The sequence below is a fragment of the Helianthus annuus genome, chromosome 14 (genome assembly GCF_002127325.2).
Source record: "Helianthus annuus cultivar XRQ/B chromosome 14, HanXRQr2.0-SUNRISE, whole genome shotgun sequence".
In the NCBI taxonomy this organism is placed as follows: Eukaryota; Viridiplantae; Streptophyta; class Magnoliopsida; order Asterales; family Asteraceae; genus Helianthus; species Helianthus annuus.
The window spans coordinates 172,508,240-172,533,761 of record NC_035446.2 but is presented as its reverse complement, the minus strand read 5'-3'; the positions used below and the strand labels follow the sequence as shown (position 1 = coordinate 172,533,761).

General features: G+C 34.3%; 2 long non-coding RNA genes across 11 annotated transcripts; one reads left to right on the top strand and one right to left on the bottom strand.

Moving 5' to 3' along the window:
- The first annotated feature begins 7,515 nt into the window (after positions 1–7,515).
- LOC118486801 lies at positions 7,516–9,981 on the top strand. 4 transcript variants are annotated; one of them, XR_004879925.1, is made up of 4 exons: positions 7,516–7,689; positions 7,773–7,812; positions 7,900–9,114; positions 9,218–9,981. It is a non-coding gene; the product is annotated as an uncharacterized LOC118486801 (long non-coding RNA). The 4 variants fall into 4 exon arrangements; XR_004879927.1 differs by having other exon boundaries at positions 7,516–7,812; positions 7,900–8,537; positions 8,665–9,114; XR_004879926.1 differs by having other exon boundaries at positions 7,516–7,812; positions 9,218–9,303; positions 9,380–9,981.
- Positions 9,982–15,249: 5,268 nt separating this feature from the next.
- On the bottom strand, positions 15,250–25,086 carry LOC110905152. Of its 7 annotated transcripts, XR_002572925.2 has the most exons (16): positions 24,922–25,086; positions 20,418–20,870; positions 20,024–20,334; positions 19,802–19,923; positions 19,533–19,610; positions 19,213–19,329; positions 19,040–19,115; positions 18,862–18,972; positions 18,674–18,763; positions 18,508–18,564; positions 18,304–18,426; positions 17,689–17,855; positions 17,380–17,502; positions 16,917–17,036; positions 15,838–15,930; positions 15,250–15,648 (listed from the first exon to the last, which is right to left on the bottom strand). It is a non-coding gene; the product is annotated as an uncharacterized LOC110905152 (long non-coding RNA). The 7 variants fall into 7 exon arrangements; XR_004879922.1 differs by lacking the exon at positions 24,922–25,086 and having other exon boundaries at positions 20,418–20,957; XR_004879923.1 differs by lacking the exon at positions 24,922–25,086 and having other exon boundaries at positions 17,769–17,855; positions 20,418–20,957.
- Positions 25,087–25,522: the final 436 nt, after the last annotated feature.

Below are 25,522 nucleotides of genomic sequence, written 5' to 3'. Positions count from 1 at the left end.
TTCTTCATCATATTTTTCATGCATTTCCATTATCCACAGTAAACTGTTCGATTTTACGGTTTGTTTGAGAACCTGATTCAGATACACAACGGGTTCGTGTGAATCTAAGTAATAATATGTAATAGTTAGCGATTTAGTGTGTAGGGTTTAGGGTTTAGGGTTTCGGCTATGTATTGTATTACATTTTGTATGAAAGTGTTGTGTTTTGTGTTATTTTATCAAACAATGTTCACTTACATTTGCGTTATGTATTATAGAGAATTTGACGTTTTATAATAACACTTGATAAAAAAAATGTAGAAGTTTTATAATACTAATTAAAAAAAAATGTTGACGTTTTATACTAACACTTGATAAAAAATGTAGAAGTTTAATAATACTAATTAAAAAATGTTGACGTTTTATAATAATAATTAATAAATAAAAATGTTGCCATTTGTCTAAATATATTAAATAAAAAATGACATTTATATACCTTCCTTTTATAACAATAAATAATAATAAATATAAATGTTTATATTTTTTTATTTTAACAACAATTTAAAAAAATATATATAAAGTTTTTTTTAAATAATATTTCACCCACTTGAAAACCCTCCATACCCTTCAAATTTATTCCACACAAAAGAGCCAATGATTGACCCATGGCATTATAGCCTAGTGGTATCTTGGTGGTGGGATAAGGCTTATGACCATTAGGTCATGGGTTCGATTCCCACAAAGGGGGTTTTTCCCAGATTTATTGGGTTTCTTCCTGAATTGGTGTATAGGCATTATTGCCTACTGGAGATGGATATGATCGGGTGGTTCTGCTGGTGGCACGATGATACTCCAGTGGTCCGTCAGTGATCCAAATTTGCCGTTCAAAAAAAAAAAGAGCCAATGATTGAGCAATCATTGGCTGACACCCAATAATTGACAATTAATAGGATGTTTGAAAAAGTAACCAAAAAGTAAACGTATAGGGCAATGAGGGGCTTATCAGGTGGGTCCATTTTCAGGCGTATGGGGCAATGAAGGGTGTATAGGGTTAGAGGATGTGTGGATAACCAAAGCCATGTTTAAATACAAATCTTATTTATATAAATCGTTGATGTAACTTGTTGCAATGAGTACGAGTGAGTTAAAATGTTTCCAAGATCAAAGTATCAATATAGAGAGCGGTTGTAAATCCAACATGCCTCAGTTAGGAACCATGTGGTACAATGAACATTATAAAATTTGCATACTCTAGAGGAAGATGATCAGTTTGTGTGTGGATCATCGAAGTTAAGATGCAGGTTATGTTGGACTCAAATCTTGGAGTTTGGCCCCATTGCCATCGAGCCAAGTGAACCCTTAACCAAAGCTTTTAAATATATAAGACAAGTAATATAGAGTACATGGAGCTCGACAAAAGTTATTAAGTTAATATAAAATTTAACTATATATATTAATTAGTCTTCTATTTGTATTTGGTTACATGTATTTGATACTTTGCTATAATATGTTATAGAAAAAGTCAAAATTGTTAACACAACGTCCAAGATTAAGATTTTTAAGTCGATTAATTAATTTTCATCAAATCCTAGATGATGCTCTTCCCTTGATTCTAGCCTTCACCACCCATGCTCTAATGTATCTTAATTCTACACTTTCCCACACACATGCATGCATTAAAAAGCTGTACGTTGTGCCCTTAATTTTGTACCTTGCTAGCTCACTGTAATGACCAAAATAACCCTCATGGTAGTATACGACTATACGCATTAAGCAGTTCTTTTTTTCATTCTCAATATCTCTCTTGATTAGGGATGAGCTTAACAATCACATGATGGTCCATCGGTAAAAGGCAAAACTTTAAACACTTTAGGAGAGGGAGGTCTTGGATTCAAGTCGTACAGACGTCAGGAGTTAAACGAAATTTGCCATTAAAAAAAAGGGATGAGCTCGGTATTGAAAGTACCGAACCCGAAATTCGTCAAATGTGGGTACTAGCACTGAAAATGATTGGTATGGTACAATATTTCAAGGTAAAATTCGGTAAAAAAACAGGTACCGTACCGATTTTAAAAATATCGATATTACAAATGTCAAATAGTTGGTACCGAATTTTAATTGATGCGATACCATTCGATACTGATATTGGAATACTCATCCCTACCTTGACCAAGAGTGATTGCGGGAATCTATTGTATATCATGAATTAAAAGAATAAAGTGACAAATACGTCGGGATCAGGGGCGCAACATAGTGTGTGTGGGGGAGGGGGGCGCCCGACTACCTGAACTTTTCGCTCAGTAGGGCCCTGTATGTAGTTTTCGTATATGACTTTTTAGGTATATACGTTTTCGACCCCCGATCGTAAATCTCAAGTTGGACAAACATTTAATTCGTGATCGGTATAGATGTTGATTTTATAGTGTTTTTTATCAATAATTTTTTATGAGCGACAAACTATCTACTCTAAATACTCGTGTACATATCATCTTTTACAGAATAGATGAGATAACTTACGAAAACATCATCCTCCTTTAATCAATATGTATTTGACTTTAAGACGTCTCAAAGATATTTATGGAAAAAAAGGTTTTATACACACGATGCAATTTTACTTTGTTCAAGTAAAAAGTTTCTTAATTCCAATAAAGATTTTGTTTGGTATATATGTTTGGTTAAGACATATGAAGCATGAACTTTTTAGTCCAATTGACTTGCATTAAAATTCCCAATTTGAGAGAAAATCTTATTTTCTTGGTCCCAAAACACGATAATGGAGTATTTTCATCAAATAATGTGTATTTTCTTTTACATTGCATGAGTACACAATAATAATAAATATATATATACATGTACGTACGTTATACGTGTTGTCTAATCCCCAACCAAATTGTGAACTAAATATCTATCCAATTTATTAGCCCATGTGTATCCAATTTATTAGACCATGTGTAGTGGTTAAACAAAATAATACCTCTACCATGGGGCATTATTTGACACGTGACAGTCCAGTCAGCATGGGGCGTTATTGCAAAAGTGGCGTAGTGGGAATAATGCCTAATAATACCCTTCCAATCATTAAACAAAAAAAAAACTATTTTCTCATTGGTGGGTCAAACCCAGTCAACCATTCCACAAACCATGTTAGGCGTTTTATATATAATGCCCCACCAATTTTTTTTTAAACGTAACATGAAGTCAAACTTTTAGCAGAATGAAAGCGTATATACTTGGTCCACATTTTTTTTTTTGATATCTTGTGACCAACTATGCGAAATAGTTCAATGTTTATTAGAATATATAATGATTAAAATTAAAAAATTTAACATTATAAAATTTGAAAAGGTATGGAAAACGATAAGAAACAAAATAAACCCAAACAAGATGCACAACAATAACAAAAATAATAATATATTAATAACTATATTGATAAGAAAAGAAATGGAGAGAATAATGGTTAGATCAATGATAAATGATGAGAAAACCGAAGATAGAAAAACCAAGAATTAATCCCTATGTATACAAAATCGAAAAATAAGAATTAATCCCCATGTATGAGTAGTATATGTAAATAATCCCTAAATATAATAAAGTTTGGAAAACAAAATAAAAATAAAAATAAAATTATAAAGAGTTCAAGATCCATTGTGAAAAGGGGGGCCAAGTTGCAGAAGCAGAGAGTGGGGTTTATTATGTTAATGTTATCCTCCAAGAAGACTCATGAGGGGCTTTAAATTCAGCTCGAATTTTCATGATATTTTAATCTTTTTTTACTGAATCCAAGGCCCAATTTAAAACTGGAAACTAAACAATGAATCTGGGGTTAAAATATTAGTTACATGGGTAATCTTCTCTGTGAAGCAAGAGATGTTTGTCTTAATTTTGTGTATTCTACTACTACAGTAATTATGGTTTGTCACTTAGGTTGTTACCATTTTACCAGACCCCCAACATGTTCTTTATGTACCTGGCGGACATGCATGTGGTAGAGTGAAAGAGACCATCAACTTTAGTCTTATAACGTTTTCCTTTTTTCTTCTAAAAGATCTTATCTAGCTAGCTTCCTAAAGTTTCTATTTATTTAGTCTTCTATACTTTTTTTTGCTTCCATTTTGAAGACAAATTAAACGTAGCTTGTTTACAGGGGCGGAACCAGAGAGGGGTCAAGAGGGTCCGTTAACCCTCCGGTCACCGGAACTTTTTGAATTTTTATTTATAAATTTTGAGTTTTTCAAGAACAAACTTAGAGATGGACCCCCTAATTTGAACCAGTATAGAATATAAGCTTATGATGACCCCCTAGCTAAATTGTTCTGGTTCCGCCACTGCTTGTTTACTATAATTATTATGTTTATGTGAGTGTCAAATGGGTCAGTCAAATAGGGTTTTGTACTGTTGGTTGGTAGTTTTTGTTTAAGGGTCAGTAAAGAGTGGGATGAATGTATGCATGCATATTTGAATGCAGTGTATTTGTTTATTAAGAACATTAATTAATTAATTCCCAATCTCACAATCATAAAACCTGAATCCCCTCATACCAACAGGACATCTATTCTATATACGTACTATTTATGGTTTGACGTACTTGATATTATATATTGTACTATTGAACATAAACAAAATTGGGATGATAATTGATCCCGGCTAAGAGAAAGCATGCAAGGTGTCCATGCACTAGACGTGTTGTTATAACGTTCGCACCTACTTATGAAGAAAAATGCGACGAATTGAAACTCAGTATTTCATCTCCGAATGAGGATACATGTTGCAATTGAATCATACAAACTAGCGTGTTTACTACTCGTTCATTTTTTTTTTTTTTTATTATTTGGCATTCAAGAAAATAGATTGTGGCATGCATGAAAGTATATATATTACCGACTACTTCGCAAGTGATAATCCCATCCCATATATAAAGTGTAAGTGTAGATTTAGTATTAAACAAAAAAAGATTGCAGAAATTAACCTAACAAACCTTTAAAAGTAAAAAACCGAATTATCTTAGAGAATTTTAGAAACAATTTATCCCTTGATTATGATAAAAAAAAAATATATATTATACAAAGTACCTTTTTAACTAGGGTGCGGGGCTAGACAAGACATATATGATATACCTAAACCTCTTAGTTTTGCAAGGATACAAGGAACAACGGAAGTGAGACATTGAACGGTTTGAACCCAGAAAATAGGGTCTAACATGGTTTAGCTACGCATAATTAACTAAAAAATACAAAATATATATGCATCCATATATGTGTGTGTGTGGCGTAGTTTATCTTTGTTTTAATTGTGGAATGTACATGATATTTGGTCTTCCTTTTTGAGACCCTTACATATGCCACTTACCACCTTTTTTGTTATTTGTGCTAAGATAATTCTTATTATACATACACCAACTAAAAAATCATTAATTCAATGATATTCGGCTGTAGCATAATTAAATTATGAGTTAGTAGAATGACAACTATTTATGTTTTGAATTATAAACAAGTTGATCAATGATTTCGAAAAAGTAGTGAAAAGCGTTGTTTCATGACGATCACTAGTACAAAATCATTTTTTTTTGTCAAATTCATTTTTTTGTGGTGTTTTAGAATATAAAGCACCAAACAACAAAATTATCACACTAATAAATAAACACACCACCAAAAAATACATTACAAAGTATTAAATTGATTTTTTGAGGATGAAGTTGTTAATAGCACCATTTAATGGGAAAAAAAATACATTTACTCGCTTTTACTACTTTGTGTGTGTTACTTATTGGGAAAAAAAAGTCACGGTATCAATACATGCATCTCAACCCAATCGAAATCACCACATAACGTGATAAATGTCCCCGTTTTATTTCTTTTATTATATAGATTTGTTAAAAACTGGACTAATTTATATTTATATACACTCTAATTTGTAAGATAAATAGGCAACAGGTGCTTGTAACTTATGCTCAATGGATTGTATGTGTATTGTGTGGTTGTAAAACAATTCTTCAAAAGCATGTCAAGATAAAATTGAGAGAGGAGAGGGTTAAATCAATTGGTATCAGCAACTCTACAATGATATATGGCAGAGTGAACCGGAAATATGAAACAAAAAATAAGAGGGAGAAGGAAACGGCCACAGCGTCGAGCCACCTACGGCAACGTCAGGGTTTCCGGTCACTGCAGCGGAGGTCAACACCCGCAACCCAAGTGGTGGCTAGGGTTTCGGTCGGCAGCGGAAATATGAAGCAAAAATCACGAGTCTGTACTGTGTCAATATAGTCCTGTCTGTTTGTTCTCTATTTTGCTCCATACTGTGAAATCAACATCGGTGAGCCTCAAACACCCAATTATCACCGTGGAATCCAACGTCAACCTAATGAGATTTACTTCATATCTGCTCTTGGTGGATTTATACCTCTAAAACTGGAGTTTTATTGGAGTTTACATAATTTTTAATGTGAAATTTATAGGAATTTATATGGGTTTTAATTTGTGATTTAGGATTTGTCTACTTTCAGTTTATATTTCTTAATCAAGTAATTTGTTAATCAATGTAAGAAGATTTTGGGTATGTTTAGGGAAGATTTTGAACATGTAAATCTATTGAAATTTAGATGGTGTGTTTGCATCGAAGATTGGTTGAGCATTTGTACTTTGTTGCTTATAGTGTTTGTTTTTGCTTTTTGTATCTGACTATTGTTGTGATGTAGATTGAGAAGGTATATGCATATGATGTGGAATTTGTGATTAACATAAGTGAGCTTGGTGGAGATGATCCACTCTTGCAACATGTAAGATTTAACTTCATTTCACCATAATTTATTGTTCTAAACATCAATTTGTGTAAATATGGAATGGTTATCATGGATTTGAGTAGTTTGCTCTTATTTCTCTCTTATTATTCTGACAGGCAACACAATATTTTATTTAACTTTTGATGGATACTTGATGATATGATAATGATCAACGATTAGATGTATAGAGCATACCAGTTTGGTGGTACCTTTTTTCCATGAAAATAAAAGAGTAAAACGTTGGAAGACCAATTGAGTACTTTCTTAGTATTTGATGAGTATCTTTATGTTCTTTGTCTAGCCTTGGCTACGAGAGTGTGTGGGTTGAGATGTTCCCACTAACAAAGATCAATGACATGGTCCGAAACACAACACGCGAATTTATTGTTAAATCATGTTTCTAATTTTTTTTTTTTTATGTTTCAATAATTTTTTTTTTTTTGGAAACAATCAAAGTAATATCATTCCACACGAAAAAGGGCAATTACAAAGCAATGGTAGGTAGTCGGGCAACAAGTTGCGCCGCCACCCCCTTTTGAATAGAAAAACCAATTCTACTAAATACAAAGTTTGAAACCTTTAGCGACGAAGAATTACTATTAACGACTTTTTGAACCCGATTCAAAAGTCGCACAGCGTCAGGAGCGAGACCACCAAAGGTATCAAACGCAAACGGGACAAACACATGTTGATTCTCCAGGCAGGCTTTCTCATGTTTTGCCACTTTGCTCGCCTCTGCCTTGAGCATCGCTTGCCCTACGACAAAGCCCTTGTCCTTGAGCCCAACAAGGGGGGAGACTCCAGTTAAATCTACACAAGCGTGTTTCTAATCATATTCATGGTAGAGTTAAAGACCCTAGATGAAATTCGGAGATAGCAGAGACGAAGGTTTGAGGAACTAAGGTTCCAGCGGATCTTCAGCGAGATTTCTGGTAAGATTAGCTTCGCTTGCATGTCTTCTTTTCGAACAGATCGGCTCATTGGGAGATGGTTGAGATTGAGTTTAATATTTCAGTTTCCGGCGAGGTTTCCAGACACACTCCATGTTGGTGATGGTATGGACATGAAGCAAAATGTTGTTTTGTTTTTATGCATTGTTTTTAATAAAGACTTGATTTTTTGTATAATTTGTAATCTGTCAGGAGTCACATTTCTTGAGGTTCAAAATAAAAGGGAGTCACATTTCTAAAGGCTGCCAAGAAGGAAGTTATGATGATGTTATAGTTGAATTTTCAGATCCGAAACGTATACCCCTATAGACGTTTCATTTTTAAGCATTTACCTAACAATGGTCTAAGGCGCCAGACTCAAGTTCTGGTATTCGGGAAAGGCGTGGGTTCAAATCATTACATTTTTGATTCAGTCATCACTACATTGATTGTTAAAAATAATTTTAAGCTATAATGTGTTTTGTTGGAAATAGCATCATAGTAACAACCAAAGATTCTTGCATATAAATTCTCCTGAATATGTGCTAGATTTCATAACCGTATCATCTTACTTCAAACATCAAACATGTACTTATCTGAGTGGATGGTTTCACAAGATGAGTTTGAATCAGCGAAGCGAGTATGTAATCAGCTTATACTAAAAAGGAAAAAAAGAAGGCATAATGTTTTCAACCGGAGGCATTGTTTTATTGTAAATACATAATTTGATGTATTTTGACCCATATGTGTGTGAATAAAATGACAAATTCCGACAAATCCGCTTGATTCATTCTGTTAGCGGATCGCACACACACCCCGCTTGGTTCCATTCTGTTCTGGCCACGATCAAGGTAACCGTATATTACTTTGTTTTGTTCTTAAAATTGGGTTTCTATTATACACTTTATTTTCTTCTTATTATATACATATTTTATATCATATGTATATAAAATTATCGCCACGTTAAACCTATATCAGATCATTTGATCAGAGCAGTGGGACCGAGAACTGACCTCTATGCCGATTTTGTTCGTACGGGTTGAGCCTCCAACAGATGAACCAGTTGTTTTTTATACTTTGCAGCTAAATCGGTAAACTATGGACCGTGTTGATTCCTATCTTGATTTTAACCATCGAACCAGTAGAGCGTCTGATTAGGTTTTTATGTGTAACCGACCCATCGTTGCTTGGAGATGCTGGTGAGCTAGAGATCCGTATCAAACCCGACCCAGAAAAAGAGACCATCAAGATTTCGTTAGGTTCTTTACTTTTCTAGAAGCTTCCATTGCATAGTGAAAGCGATATCTGTAATAATATTTTTGATTGTTTTTTAGAGATACCGGTATTGGAATGACTAGAAAAGAGCTAATACACCACCTTGGAACTATTGTTCAAAGTGGCACTTCTAAGTTCTTAAAGGCTCTTAAGGTACCTCATTCTCTATTCGTATAAATATATTACTCATGATTATGTGTAATAGTTATATACATTAATTCATATATGAAAACCTCTATGTTTTGTTGGGTTATAGGACAACAAGGATCTTGGAAGTGATAATAGTTTGATCGGTGAATTTGGTGTGTAGGGTTTTATTCGGCTTTTTTGGTTGCTGAAAAGGTCCAAAATACGTTTCCTCCCTGAACTGTTGTTATTATGCTCACTTTGTTTTGAAATACCTATTTTATTCAAATAGGTGAGTGTGTCTACATAGAGTCCAAATCAGACAAACAATACATTTGGGAAGCATCAGCTCATATGTAATTAAAGAAGAAACTGACCCCGAAAAGCAGCTTCGCCGTGGGAATCGGTTTTAAAACTGAACTGATCATATTGTGTAGCCTATCAGTGCCAAAGCTCAAGGCTAAAGGAAGGTTGCTAGAGAAACAAAGACTAATGTCGTTTACATCAATGGGAACCCAACAGTTTGTTTACGGCAGAACAATGCAGTATATTTACAAAGATTACGAGTATGAAGTTTATGATCACAACTTTGTTGATGACGTGTCTGCAGCCTTATAATCATGTAAGTTTTTTGTGATCCAAATGAAATAAACCAAAAGAAACATTAAAGATTTTTGTGTCCATATAGCCATATCTCAAACAACATCAGCCAATTTCTTTTTAGGCTCACGAAGGGCATTTTGAAGATTTTGGTGGAAGGGTTATGCAAATGGGATAGTGCACTTTCAAAGTTAACAAAGATTAAATCAAAATAAACCAATTTTTAAAACATGTTGAATTGCCATGTAAATATATTGATTTACAGCTAAGAATGAATATCGATAAATTAAAGAATTCATGGTTATGGTATTTGGTACGGTTTAACGGAACCCGTCGCAATGTGTGCTATTTGGTACGGTTTAACGAAACCCGTCGCAATGCGTGCCCCCGCCGCATCGCGGCGTGGTACTCATCTAGTTTATATATAAAATATATCAATAATGACTCAATGACTGTTTAATTTATTTATGGGGTTAAGTTATTCTATAAAAAAAAGAAGTGTACAAAGACATAATGGATCGTACAAGGTGACACAATGTCGAACAAAATATAATACAATGTCAAAAATATAACAAAACTTTGAAGAAAAAAAACACAATAAATCACAAAAAAGACATAATGAAGCAAATATAAAAAAGACACAATGCTAATAAAAAGACATAACGATAATACAAAATTCTAAAATCTACAACTTATAAATCTAAAAGTGAAAACCTAAAATCTCACATCATAGAGTTCGATGAGATGGTTCCAATGCCGCTTGAATGAGGTGAATCAGAGTTTATTTAATACCCTTTGTACGACTTTTTCTTTTAAAGAGACTTTGTAACTGATCCCAAACCATTATTTCTAACCATCAAGTAGAATTTTAAGTTCGAAACCATGCTTATATAAAAAAGTAATATAATCACTATCAATATCTAAATATTACAACATTTATATGATTATTTGATCTAGCCGGTTTTGAAATAACCGATGAATTTGATTAGTATAATCTACTTAAATTGTGATCACTTATTTTTCAATGATCATCTATAAAAAGTAAGACGGAAAATCCAATAAAAATCACCCCATAATGTGATAAGTGTCCCCCAATTAATTTACTTTATTATATAGTATAGATAGATATAGATTTTAATATATTTATTTTATACGATTTTAACATGATGTACCACATTGGCACATTATCATACATATAGATATAGAAAGATGTCATGTTATTATGAATATTTTTTTTTTTTTGTAGCTTTACGATTTAAGCATCACTTTCTACAAGCATTGACAAATTAAAGTGGCTTAAAGATTTGATTTCATTTTTTATGACTAATTAAAGTCGCTTAAAGATTTCATTTTTTTACAGTTTTCCTCTTACATTCATTAATGTTTTAAAATTTTAATTACGCGTTTATGTTTATTGAAAAAGGAGACGTGTGAAAAAAAAGTATTTTTTAGTATTGTAAACTTTATTGAGTACCATTACTTTTATTGGACCGAACCAAACTATAAAAGAGTATTTTTTGGTATTGTAGAGTTTATCGAGTATCATTACTTTTATTGGACCGAACCAAACTAATACCCATCAAAACTCGGTATTGGTACCATCATTTTTAAAGTTTCCGGTTTCGATAGTATTTCATTTATCATCTAATTTGATATTTCTATAACAATTTGCGTTCATCAGCTTTAAAAAAATCTAATTCGTGAAATCGATATCGGTATTATGGGTACCGGTATTCATTTTTATGTTTTACGATCGATATGAAAAACGTCTTGAGCCTTTAGTTTTTGAGTTTTCTTTTCCTGTTGCTACACCGAGTGCCGATACTATAACGAAACGCGCCGTTAACGACCGAATTCCGTCTTATCGCTGGGGAATTCCACTAGTTAAGTACAAAAAAGACTAACATTAAACTAGCCAACACATGCAAGCTACCAAGTCAATAGAAAGCCTCATGACTAGATGGTACAAAATTGAAACTTACACCAACTACCCCATCTAAATTAGAAATGTTTGCTTCTACTTTTTAATTCAAAGGAATCTCATGTCCTTTATTTCCTTACCAAGCTTTTGAATGGAGTTCATTTTTCTCGCTATCCAAATATACCACATAGCTATCATTAGAATCATCATTGTAGTTTCTTCTGAATTAATGGAAAATTCCGCTGGTTTGGCAATTGTAGAAAATCCGACTTCGAGTTAAAAGTTGTTATTGGAAGGTTACACCATGACTAGATTAAAGTCCATTGGGCAAGTCACTTTGTATTTGTTGTGTGTTGTGTATATATGAACCAACTTTACTGTGCGCAAATCACCTTCTTGTGTATATATGAACTAACCATAATTTTACTAATTTTTCAATGTGCTGCTCGTCCAATAAATCAAGCAGAATTAACTAATCAAACATTATTAACGAATCCAACTGCCAATGAGCTAGTGGTGGAGTGGTTAGGAAGAGACCTTGTGTCCCAAGTGACCCAAGTTCAATTCCTACCCCTAGCATTTAGTTTCTGCGGCACCTGGTGATGATGGGAGACTAGGCGAGTAGGCGGCGATCGCTAGTTCGATCCTTGAACTGAGCGGGTTTTACCTCACCGCACTGTCGTGCCTTCGGGCGAGTGTTCACGGGCTTCGGCCCTAGGTTAGGGTTTTCCCCGGTTCGGAAGGCGAGTGTATCCCGATGTGGTGAATTTCGCCAGTAGCCCATTTGGAGGATTCGTTGGCCGTTCAAAAAAAAATTAACGAATCCAACTTTACATATGAAGATCAATGATAAAAAACCATGATTAGGTAATTAATAAATGACGAATGATTAGTAGACAGACAGGTTTAACTAAATCAAGTTTTGCCCATACAACCAAGTACAACCACTATATACACAATTAGCCACATAAACATCCCACTAAATCAGCATTATTATAATCGAACTAGTGGGAGTCAACTGGTATTCCCCAATATATAAGTTGAATAAAGTAATAATTATAAGTATATAATATATATATACACACACTTAGGTACAAATCGCACTGGTTTGTGTTAATGAATTTGTTGTTGAAAAAAGAAAAAAAACTTATGTAAAAATGTGTATATATGTATGTATATTATGGGCAAAAAGAGACGGATTTTGATGGCCATGTTTTACTTCTCCACTTGTTAGCATAGATGATTGGTTTTTAATTTCTACTTTGAAGATCTTCCCATCACTGTACGACCGACACCTGTGGATATTCTTTTATTAATTTAACTAGGTGATGCCCTGACCGCGTTGCGGGGCGATGGCCGAATAATTCTCAACCAATTAAAAAACAGTATCATAGTTTTGTTATAAATAAAAAGTAAAAAGAGTGCTAGGCAGCTCTTTGACACGATTTTTAGTTGGGGGCAAAGTCATATTTTTATTTTTACTTGGGGGAAAATCAAATTTTTTTTTCCGAGGGTAAAATCCTAATTTTTAAGTAGGGGAAAACCATATTTTTATATTGCACTGGGAGCAAAAACATAATTTTGAATTGAGGGTGATATCGTAGTTTTGAACCGAGGGGAAATTCGTAAATTTTAGCCGGGGGCAAAAGCATAAATTTATTTTGAACTATGGGCAAATACGTAATTTTAAACTATGGGCAAAACCGTAATTTTAAAGTAGGTATAAAATAATAAACTGTCGTAATTTTGAGCCGGGGGAAAAACAAAATTTTATTTTGAACTTGGGCGAAAACGTAATTTTGGCTGAGGGTAAAAGCGTAATTTTTTTACCGAGAGCGAAATCATATTTTTTAGCTCGGGGCAAAAGGGTAAACGTATTCTGAAGTTGAGGCAAAACCAATTTTTTTAACTGGGGGCAAAAACGTAATTTTAAAGTGGATATATAATAATAAATTGGTTGGTCCAATGGGTATTGCTCGCCGTCCATTTAAACCAATGGCAGAGAAACACTATTCCAGGGCAAAAACGTAATTTTAAAGTGTGTATAAAATAATAAACTGATTGGTCCAATAGGGGAGAGGCGGCTGCCCATTTGAACCAATGGCAGGGTGATAATATTCTCTGTAATGTAGTTTCATTACTTCTGTTGATTCTTTCTTTTAATTATTAGTATGTTACTGTTTAAATCTGTTGATTCTATCCTTTAATTATTAGTATGTTACTGTTCAAATCGTTCAAGAATTAATATATAGGAGAATTTTTAAGTGCGATTGTTCCATATCAAATAAAATTTGACAATTAGAACATATTGATATTGATTTTGGTTTGTTACATTATCAACACTAGTAATGCAATCGAAGAAAAAACCTTTTTTGTTGAGAACAGAGAAATAGACTTTCATTAAAACAGTAAAACAGAGACGATTACAGACTAATGGTAGGTAGACGGGCAACAAGTTGCGCCGCTACCCCTTCTGAATAGCAAACCCTACCCTTCTAAACACAAAATTCTGCCCCTTAACATGCGCGGTGTTACTGCTTACCACCTGCTGAAACCGCTTGAGAAACCGCACCGCGTCAGAGGCAGGGGCGGATCCATGTACAAGGTTCCGGGTTCATCCGAACCCACTAGGTTTTGAATTTTTAATAGAGTGACTATATAAAATTATAGAGTGAACCCATAAATGAAATATGGGATGAACCCATAACAAAAATGATGAAGCAGACCACTGGTTAAGGCTTTGGTTTGTAAATATATGGCGCCAAGTTCTTATTTTGTATCTTTAACCAATAACAGCCAATTTATAAGTTTAGCAGCATATTATCTCTGTTTTATTTTTATTTTTTTAACTAACAACAACCAAAATCATTCTACACCCAAAAAGCAAAGCTTAGCCATAGACTAAGCCAAGCCAAAAACAAGATTACACCAAAAGAGACATTCACCTATATGAACAACCTCTCTGTTTTATTTGATTAAAGATTGACAATAGCTTTTAAGGTCTTTTTGTTTGGCTAAAATTGGTAAAGTATTAAAGGAATGGAATGGTTTTATTCCATTACTAGCCTAAGACCCCGCGACTTTCGCGGGTGGCTAAACACCAACTAAACACATAAAACAATTTAAACGTTGAACCGTTAAACATTAATTGTTAAACCTAATATTTTGAGACACTTGAGAACGTCCCAAAAGTACATCAACATAATGTTCGTTACACATTGATTTAATAAATTACACTCACAATTACAATTGGTTACCTTTTTATGAATATCCAAAACCATATGAGGAACAACTTTTTCATCATCAAAACCATCTAACAAACAAAAGCAAAAATTACATACAACACACCCTTAAATCTTTCAAATAGGCTGAGTTGGGTTAATCTAACCAGGAAGTCACAACCATGATCACATTAAGACTCTTTCATCATCACGACCACAAAATTTTGAAAGCAACCAAATAACAAAATACATCATTCTATTAAAACAGTTTATAAACAAAAAATATTTAAACTTCAATTCCTTTTTGACATCTAATCTGACTAAAGCAATTGGAATGAAAGTTTAATCAAATAAGAAAAACAAACATATGATGAATTCCAAATCTCCAAACAAAGTTTGACGTTTTTCCTAAAACTACGATTGTTCATTTAAAAGACTTTATTCAAAAACTTTGAGTCATGAAGCAAAGCACTACAATAAGTTCAATTAAATCATAAGAGAATAAGGTACCTTAATCACAAAATAACCATCTCAAACCTTCGGCAAAGAAAAGCACCAGTATTGTATTTAACGCCACGAAAACAACTAATAAAACCATTCGGCAATCGATCCTAATTAACCCAACGCCAGCTACAAAAAACGCTAAATCGAATGGAATCTAGAGCAGGTACAAAGACGAAGTTAATCGACGAAGAAACCTCCACCACCATGGTCGCCTCTTCCCATAAAATTGCAATATGGCTCGTTCACATTTCACAAAGCTTCCCTATTTTTCAATCACAACTGCGCCTTCCTTAAAACTTCAACAGATGCTGCCAACTGAAACAAAGGAATGGCTATGAATGAAGATAAAATGATGTGAGATGGAGTATTGGTAATGATTAACTAAATTATACATTTGTTTCAACTTAGCATTTACCTTGGTAACGTAGCACTACATTAAAAGATATATATATGAAATTTTTAAGAGTATTAAATCGGTCTTTTAAATATAAGAAGTATCATTACCATGTAAAAAGGATAAGCAAGCATTGAAAAAGGGAGGGTGAAGCATAGTGTTCGTGCCATCCAATCCAAAGTCTTGAATGTTGTCTCGGTTAACTATAGAAGAAAATCAGGAAAACTAAATACATTGATCGTAAATTTTCAACATAATGTTGCAACTAACCATAAGAAAGATACCGGGTGCCATCATTTATCTTTTTCAACATGTCCATGGTTTTGGTTATGATTCTATGACAATTTCTCTTGTAATGAGGAAATATTAATGTACTGTACAGCTTACATTGTACGTTTAAAAAATATTAGCTGAAAAAATATAAAAGTGTAAACGACAAAACGGGATTTTTTTCTTAGCATTACCCGTATGCATCTTGTGCAAGAAGGATGCCTTTCCAAGACTAATATTTCATGGTACTCGCCAGTCGAGTGATTGATTCATCTTTGTAATACACAACATCAGTGTTAAATGATAAAATATGACCCTAATCTGACCCATTTCCTTGCTGATCACAGTTCATCTATGAAGCTGCTGCAAAATTCTATGTTGAAATAGCAACCGATCAACACAGATGTTGTGTATTACAAAGATGCATCAATCACTCGACTGGCGAATACCATGAAAAATTAATCTCGGAGATATCAAAAACTCGCATCCTTCTTGCACAAGATGTATACGGGTAAATGTTGAGGAAAAATACGCAAATGGGTGGTAGAATGACAGGTCAAAAGGGTAGTATTGTTGACGGAACTATAGAAAATGCCTTTTGTAGAAAAATTTTATAAATAAGAAGTGGGTTACATACGATTACAAAAAATATATTATTATTGATATAATCTAACTTTTAAATAAACACACCCTGCATAACTTTTGACTCATTCACTCCATTTTATTGTAAGCTATTTTCTTTATATAATCACTGGATTAGAGAGTTACACGGGTCATGTAGCTTGACATAAATATCTATATAGGTTGTATTCGGATTCATTAATTCAACCCATCAACTTTACACGATTGTCACTGGACTATGAATCAGGGAATCAATTATTATATGCACATATGATAAACAACATTGATGTACAAATACCTGGAATGATTTTTGTATACATGAAGAAACCAGCATATGTTGTTAATGTCTAAAGCTTTCTGGAAGTGTTGATTCTGTAAAATACTCCTTTCTCATATCATCCGCCGAGCAAAACCGTACCTTTAAATGTGAATAAGCATGAAAGGAAGGAGCAATAGTGCTAGTTATAGATAGCAATTATGACCCATTTACTTGTAAAATGGGTTGATTTACGTTACGCTCAATCTATAACGGGTCAAACCAATTTATAAAAGGAAACGGGCAAAAAGTCACCCAAAGCGTAATTTAATGCATAAAACCTATAAACCTTTTGACCCAAAACAATTACAATACTCCAGACAAAATGTGTAATGGTCAAGCGAACTTAGCCCGTTTAAATAATTACAGGTTTTGACCCGTTACCCAACCCACCCAGTTTGCCACTTCTACTAATTTGTATGGAAAGACGGTGTAAAAAGTATACCAGAGAAGCATACGACTTTACTAAAGGCTTGGCAAGCTGCCAAATTGGCTGAAATACAAATGGAGCTTCGACAAATAGCACTTGCCCCAGTCGGCTCGGGTAATAATAATACAAGACATCAAACTGTCAATATTCAAGAAAAAACATTAGCTTTCAATATCCATAATTTTAATGCCAGGCATTCTGCTAGTCTCAGTTACATGCCAAAAAATAATAATAATAACTACAATAAATAAACTATTATCCGTTTATTTGTGAATAAGTTGATTTGGGTTATGTTTTATCTTTAGCGGGCCATTCATAACTTACCAAAAATGTCAAGAATTTAAGATCTGAATTCTTCAAACTAAATCCTTGAAGATCAAATATTCCAAGTATATCTTCTTTACCTTCTGGAAGTCTCCAAGTATCTCTTCTTTACCTTCTGGAAGTCTACTCAATGCCTTCTCTAGCAAGAGTACTACACATTTTTGGTACTACACATATCATAAAAAATGACAATTATAATAGTGTCACTTGGCCCGTTTAAACCGTTCAATAGAAACTACTCATTTGACCCGTTCAATGAATAGTGCCAATTTTTTACTATCACTTGTAACCCATTTGACCCGTCCAATAATTTAAGACTAAACGGATGTTGAACTCATGTGTTAAGAAACTTATATTTTAACTTCTTTGACGACATAATTGAGGAAAAAATGGTGCAAAAAGTGTCGATTACATTAACTGGGCCTAGAGATAAGTTGAAATTTTTTTTTCTTTAACTGGTTCGGGTTTTTTTAAGAAGGATTAGAACCGGTTTTTAGCCAAAAATAATATGAAAAACAGAAAATGTCATTGCATGTATTACAAATATGATATTAAATAAGTTCCAGCTATAAATGTTCAACTTGCTAAATTAGTTTTCATATGAAATCAAGATACCTCAAAGGCGGGCAAGCCGTACAACCTCAAACCAACTTTGATCATCGCTCGTCGATCCATCCATCCACGTCTGGTGCACGTGGAGTCATGGACCCAAATGAACCCATGTGACGGTTCCACATCCTGCAGGGAACGATACATCAAGAAACACATCAATGCTTTGTTACGGCAATTCCCATAAAAACATCCTTAACAAAACATTACCTTTTCTCCTGCAGATATATCGAATCTTCCTTTAGTTGAATCCTTTATAATGTTTATCTAGTTAAAAAAAACAGGTGTTATATATTTTCCCGTACATGATTGCCTTGAAGCATAAACTTGAATCCTTTATAATGTTTATCTAGTTAAAAAAAAAATAGTCACATACCTGACTCCACCAAATTTGCCTGTGTAGCGCCACGAATCATCCTAGCCAATATTTATACGTTGTTTGTCTTTTACTCGATTAATCTCTAATCTGAAAAAACAGAATGACGTAAGACGCAATGTACTCCCACTCAATTAATATAAAAAATCATAGTGCTTAACACACATGGGAATGAAACATAAGCTTACAGTGAATGAGCCCCAAATCTTGAACTACATTTTACCTCTTGATCTTGTGATCATTGCATGGTCTTGATAACGTATTTAGTCTGAAGGGAAGCCATAACAACATCACCTCTTCTAAAAAACGTAATTACATTCAGTTTTCATAAATGTCTACTACTTATCTACAAATTTTTTTTAATACCTCGATTGCTTTGCTAGGTGCAACACGTATCACTTTGACCAAATTACACTTTGAAAAGTCTAGTTCAGCCTTCGGTCTTCATGACCTCACATAAGAGCATTGATAACAAAATCTGGCTAAATATGTTAAACAAAGAGAATTCGATTAAAAAACTAAAAAGACTCTTATTTTACCATATCCTTTTGAACAACTCCTTGAGATCTGTCCAAGTCCAAGTTTTTCAAATCAAATTGGTTATTCACCATCAATAATTTTATTTCACACTTTTGGCATCCCATTGTTGAACACCCCTAAAAAAATTATAGCAGAAACCATGTAACTAAATTAGACATTTAACAATAATTTCATTGTTTGATTTTTGATATGACCTCAAAGCTCATTTACAATTTTCTTCTTCTTCACATTTGGTTCAGTCAAGAATCCACATAATCCAAAAAAATTATATCTAATATCAACAATAAATCTTAACAATACATAAAGAAGGGATTCGTACCTTGTAGATGACGAAATTTGATTATTAGAATCCGAAAAGATAATCGATTGAAGATGAACAAACCGTAGATAAGAATGACTACAAATAAAAAAAACAATACAAATCAATACCGAATGTTAAAGACTCGGAGAATCAACATCATTAAAAGAAAGAAAGCATAACGATAAGGTCCAAAAACATACTATCCTTAGTACTAAACGTGTGTGAAAGAATGAAATCTAATAATAAGGTCCAAACCATAGAAAATCAAAAGGAAGATTGAGGCAAACCTTTTCAACAAACCTGTAAACACCAACAGATTAACAGGTTCTGCAACGAACAATAGCGAATTTCTGCATTTGAAAAGAGCTCCGCTGATGTACTTTGATTCTGCGTCAAATCCCTTTTGAATCTGCAAACAGTTTCAGCAAATCAATCATCAAAGAATAGACTCGTTCTCAGCAATAAAACAACAAACAACAGATGAAAAATTCAGCGAATGAGCGACTGACTATATACGCGGATCGTAATATCAGCGAGTGAAAAGAATTTGCAGCAGCGAATTAACTAATTACGGTAAATGGACACTGTTTTATCGAACGGACACTATTTCTGCACCATAAACAGTAGCTCAAAGCCACGAGCTATAAGTTCCTTCTTGTCATGAAATTATGAACCGGTATGTGTAACTCCCTCCTGGTCTAATTGGACATTGTGTAATAAACTCGGGCCCATCAGCCCTGCTCATGGGATCTTGAAAACCATCTTTAGTCCGTTCATAAGGACCCACCAAGATCTAGATCAAGTAAGAATCAACTCAAAACTGAAATAATAAAAAAATCAACGCTTACCAAATGATGAATGGTATTTGTGTATTGAAATCTATATATTTTTTAAAAAATTTACCAGAACCTTTGCACTTCCAAAGTCACAGAATATGAGCTGGCAAATCACGTTTAGTCATCATAGCCCCCTCAACGGCCGATAAACTTCATTCACAATGTAATAGCTGGATATCTAACTGTGCATAGCAACAATATGCAATAAAAAGCATTTGAAATAAAATGAGTCAGTTCTTGCTTATGGGATCTTGAAAACCATCTTTAGTCCGTTCATAAGGACCCACCAAGATCTAGATCAAGTAAGAATCAACTCAAAACTGAAATAATAAAAAAAATGCTTACCAAATGAAGAATGGCATTTGTGTATTGAAATCTATATATTTTTAAAAAAAAATTACCAAAACCTTTGCACTTCCGAAGTCATAGAATATGACTTAGCTGGCAAATCACATTTAGTCATCATAGCCCCCTCAACGCCCGATAAACTTCATTCGCAATGTAATAGCTGGATATTTAACTGTGCATAGCAACAATATGCAATAAAAAGCATTTGAAATAAAATGAGTGAGTTCTTGCTTATGGGATCTTGAACCTAGTATTTCCACTTTCGGTCACTTTAGGCAAAACAAAAACAATCTATCCACAAAAAAAAAAAAAACAATATTTACACATAACACAATAACAACAAATGAACCTAATATTTCCACTTTCGGTAAACAATCAACCGAAAGTAATCACCCAAATAAAGTGAGTAAACCACACTTTTACTTCTATAACAACCAAATTAATGCAAAATCAAAGTTTTATTTCCTTGTGAAGAAGCAAAATCCGAAGAAGCCACAAAAGTCCTAATCGAAAAGGCAAAATCCTTGACAATTAAAGCAAAAAACAACACACAAAGGCTAACTCTACGACTGATATCCCGTGTAACATCCAAAATTAAGATCTTCAACTTCTATAATGCCTTTTTCTTAGATCATGTATCATTAGACATCAAAATATATTAACTTATTTAGCTGAAACGAAGATTATACATATATGAAACATAAATCGAAGAAAAAATGAGCGTTAAACGAAGATTATACATATATGAAACACAAATCATCCAAGAAAAAACTCACCTTGATTAGAGATTGAAGAATATGGTGAGAACCGAATTGACAGTTAGGGTTTTAATCTTCAAAAAAATTGATGTTCTACATTTATTGTTGCTAGCAATCAAACGATTGGGTTTTTTTACCTCCTTCAAATCAGAAAGAAAGAACTAAATTAGAACCATGTAACTAAAGGAGTAAAGATTAGAAAAAGAAAGTTCATACCTAATTCCATAAATTCAAAAATCGAAACCGGATCGTCGCCGAGAGACAAAGAGGAGCACGTGAGATGAAGAAGACAAAGAGCAGGTGGATAAAATCTAGGGTTACATGAACATACCAGGATTTGAGGAAATCAACATAGATGAATTCAATAGATGAAGTCGTCATTGATAAAAACGGGAGATTGATGAAAGAAAATGGGGGAAAAGGATAGATGTTCAGGAGGATTAAAGAAAATTAGGGTTTTCGAATGATACGGATGTAAAGCGTGTATAAGAAGCCGCGTGAAAGGAAAATAGAGGAAAAGGGTTTGGCGCTCAAAGAGAATTCTCTGGCCTAAGAGAGTGTCCACATTATCAAAATGATTGGCTAAGAATAAATCTTATGGCTTAAGAGAATTCATTTAGTATAATAGATAGATTATGTTTCCTTGATAATGAATGAATTTTTTTTTATTATGTATAAAGACCATACATGTATATATAGGGGTTTTATTAATATGTTTGATTGGTCTCTAAGACCATACGAGTTTAGTGACCATGTTTTTTTAATTATTATATCGTATATTTATTATATTATAAACCTTACCTGATTCGAACTGTCAAACCGACCCAAAAATTTCAAAGTCCGGTCCTATGAAATGGATCATTTAAAAGTAGTGAACCCACTTGAAAAAAATTGTGGATCCGCCACTGGTCAGGGGCGAGAGCGCCAAAGATATCGAAAACGAATGGGACGAACACGTGCTAATTCTTGATGCAAGCTTTTTCGTGCTTAGCTACTTTGTCCGCCTCCGCCTAGGTTATCGCCTAGCCACAAACCCGTGGTCCCTTAGCCCGGGGGGGGGGGGCACGCGTGTTTCCTTCCTTCCCATTCAAAAACAAGAATGTCAGCGTGTCGTAGGGCAGATCTCCCTTCTAATGGATCAGTCAAGACGTTCACCGGGGATTCCTTTTTTGCCGAGATCCCTGCCCGCTTAAGGACATCATGAAGCACATCTCGCACTAAATCAGGTCGAGATTTAATTATTTAAAGCCCGGTAATTCTTTGCAATGGACTGCATCCTCCCCAAAAGAATCCAAGCAAGCCTTCCGACATACAGGACACGAGTCATCAACCGGGAAAAGGGGAACCATCAGTCGGTACTTGAGGATAGCCGGGTATTCCACAGCCGACATACATTGCCCTAAACCTTCGATGGGAACAAAAGACAGCAAATTCTGAGCATGGGGGGCTCGCAAACACTCAAACACGGCTCGCTGCCGCGGGGACAAGGCAAACTTCTCTTCAACTGTCTTGACGATTTCACCATATAAGGCATTCGCCAGAATTTTCTGGGCTTTAAGGGGGCGGTGTCTATAAAGTTGTCATTTACCAAAAAAAAATATTGTCACATGTTTTGCATCGATCGAAAACTATAAAAAACGAATACCGATTCCCTTTGATGTTGTTCGGTCGGAATTGGTTCGATTCATTAGAGTACCCACACGGTATTGACACTCGTACAACCAACGATACAAAAAGAAAACAATTTATTTTGAATACAATTACTTTGTCAACAAAGTTTGTTCCGAAATTTCGAGAAAAAATGTAAACACAACCACATATTCGGTTTTTTTTTAATTAATGACCACAAGTTATTAAAGGAAAATCAAAGTAAATGGGTTAAAAACGTATATTCTTTATAGTTTATAGTTTAAGTGGTGGAAGTAAGACTGAGAAAACTAAAGGGTACACATGGAAACAAAAGAATGGTTTCAGTTCCCTTTTATAATAAAAAATGATAATAATAACAACAACAACGACTAGTGGTTCCCTCTCGCATGTTGCGCTGGAATTTCGGTCAGGACCAAAAGATAAAACCAAAAAAAAATATTCATGATAGGGCTGTAAACGAACCGAACGTTCAGCGAACAGTTCGTGAACCGTTCGGCGGGAAGTTCGTTTATGTTCGTTCGATTAGCTTAACGAACGAACAAGAATAAAAAATTCCGTTCGGTTAGCTTAGCGAACGAACACGAACACAGGTCCCGTTCGTTCGACTGCGTTCGTGAACGTTCGGTAATATGTTTGTTTAATTATATTAAAAAATAATAAATAATAAACCTTTTATCTAAACATATTGAAAACTTGAAACCCTATTTTTTCTAAGTTAGCTAAAATTTGGACATTCTAAGACATTTTTGGGGATAATTATGTCTAAGTTAGTTAAACTTTATTCATCGTTTGGTGGTGTGGTAAACTTCTTGTGTTTTAATTTATCATTTGATTGTTGTATTTAACCACTTATATCCAATGTTTAAGGATAACAATGTTTTCATTTTTTTATTTTCAAGTTAAATGTTCGTTTGCGTTCATTTTTATTTGTTTGCGTTCGTTTGTGTTCGAGACCAGTGTTCACGAACAATTGAATTTCCTTAACGAACACGAACATAAACTTATGTTCGGTATGCGTTCGTGAACATGTTAGTTTCCTTAATGAACGGACACGAACATGGCCTTGTTCGTGTTCGTTCGGTTCATTTACAACCCTAATTCATGATGTTTCAAAAAAGATATCCACACGTGTTTACATTAATTGAAAACCATAGATACAAATATATGTAACATTATCACATATCGATACTGATACTGTCACACCCGCTAAAATTAGAGTTGGTGTGATCTGACCGGTATCTTCATTGCACAGCGGAAGTATATAATGCTTGGGTTATGTAGGTGTAGGTGTCGGTGACTTAGAGTGTGTGGGCTATAAAGGTGCCGGAATATTGGAGTGTGGGATATGAAGAGTCGTCGGTTATAGAATGCCGGCTTACTGGTGTAGGCTATGGAGGGGCCGCCTTATCGAAGTGTGGGCTATAAAGGTGATGGATTAGTGTGGGCTATGGAGGTGTTGTCTCTGGTTATCTGTCCTACTCTAGTTGATTGTTTTGAATTGTCAACGTGTACAAATGTAAAAGTCAATGCATTTTTGCTAATATGTTTGGTCTAACATACCTATTCTTATTATTTTTCCGTTGGAAAATATTCATTAATCAGCAAAGATAAGCTAAATCCAATGAGTTGCTCATGAAAATTGTCATAAAATCTACAAGCAATCAACTAAATAATTCCAGACAAAGAAAAAGTGAACGATATGAGAAAATTGAAAAAGAGAGTAATGAATTGGATAAAAACAGAGAAAATTAGCAATAAGGATGAGAAAGAGTATTGAAGAATGAAAAGTAGAAAAATAAATATAAGTGGGCTCACCGTATCAGATTTGGGTGGAATAAGGCATTGAGTCGTTGATGAATTGAATTGAATTGAAGCAATGAGCTAAATAAATCACTTTAACACCAGACCGAAAGAGAGAGATAATAAGTGAAGGTGGGAGCTGGAATTAATGGAGGTAAGGTGGAGAATAATGAATGAGTGAGGGAGGGAGTGTAGAGCAATGAATGAGATTGGGCGGAAAATGCACGTGGTGGTTAATAGCAACTACGTAGTAGGGTAAGACAAGATTGTTTTTTTTTTTTTAACGGCCAACGAATCCTTCAAATGGGTTACTGGCGAAATTTGCATCGGGATACACTCGTCTCCGAACTGGGGAAAACCCTCACCTAGGGCAGAAGCTCGTTAACACTCGCCCAAAGGCACGACAGTGCGGTGAGGTAAAACCCATTCAGTTCAAGGATCGAACTAGCGATCGCCGCCTACTCGCCTAGTCTCCCATCATCACCAGGTGCCGCTGAAAACTAATGGGGAGAAGCAGGAATTGAACTTGAGTCTCTTAGAAACACAAGTCTCTCCCTTACCACTCCACCACAAGCTCATTGGCCTTCTTAATCAGTTGTGATTTGGAGAGAGAGAG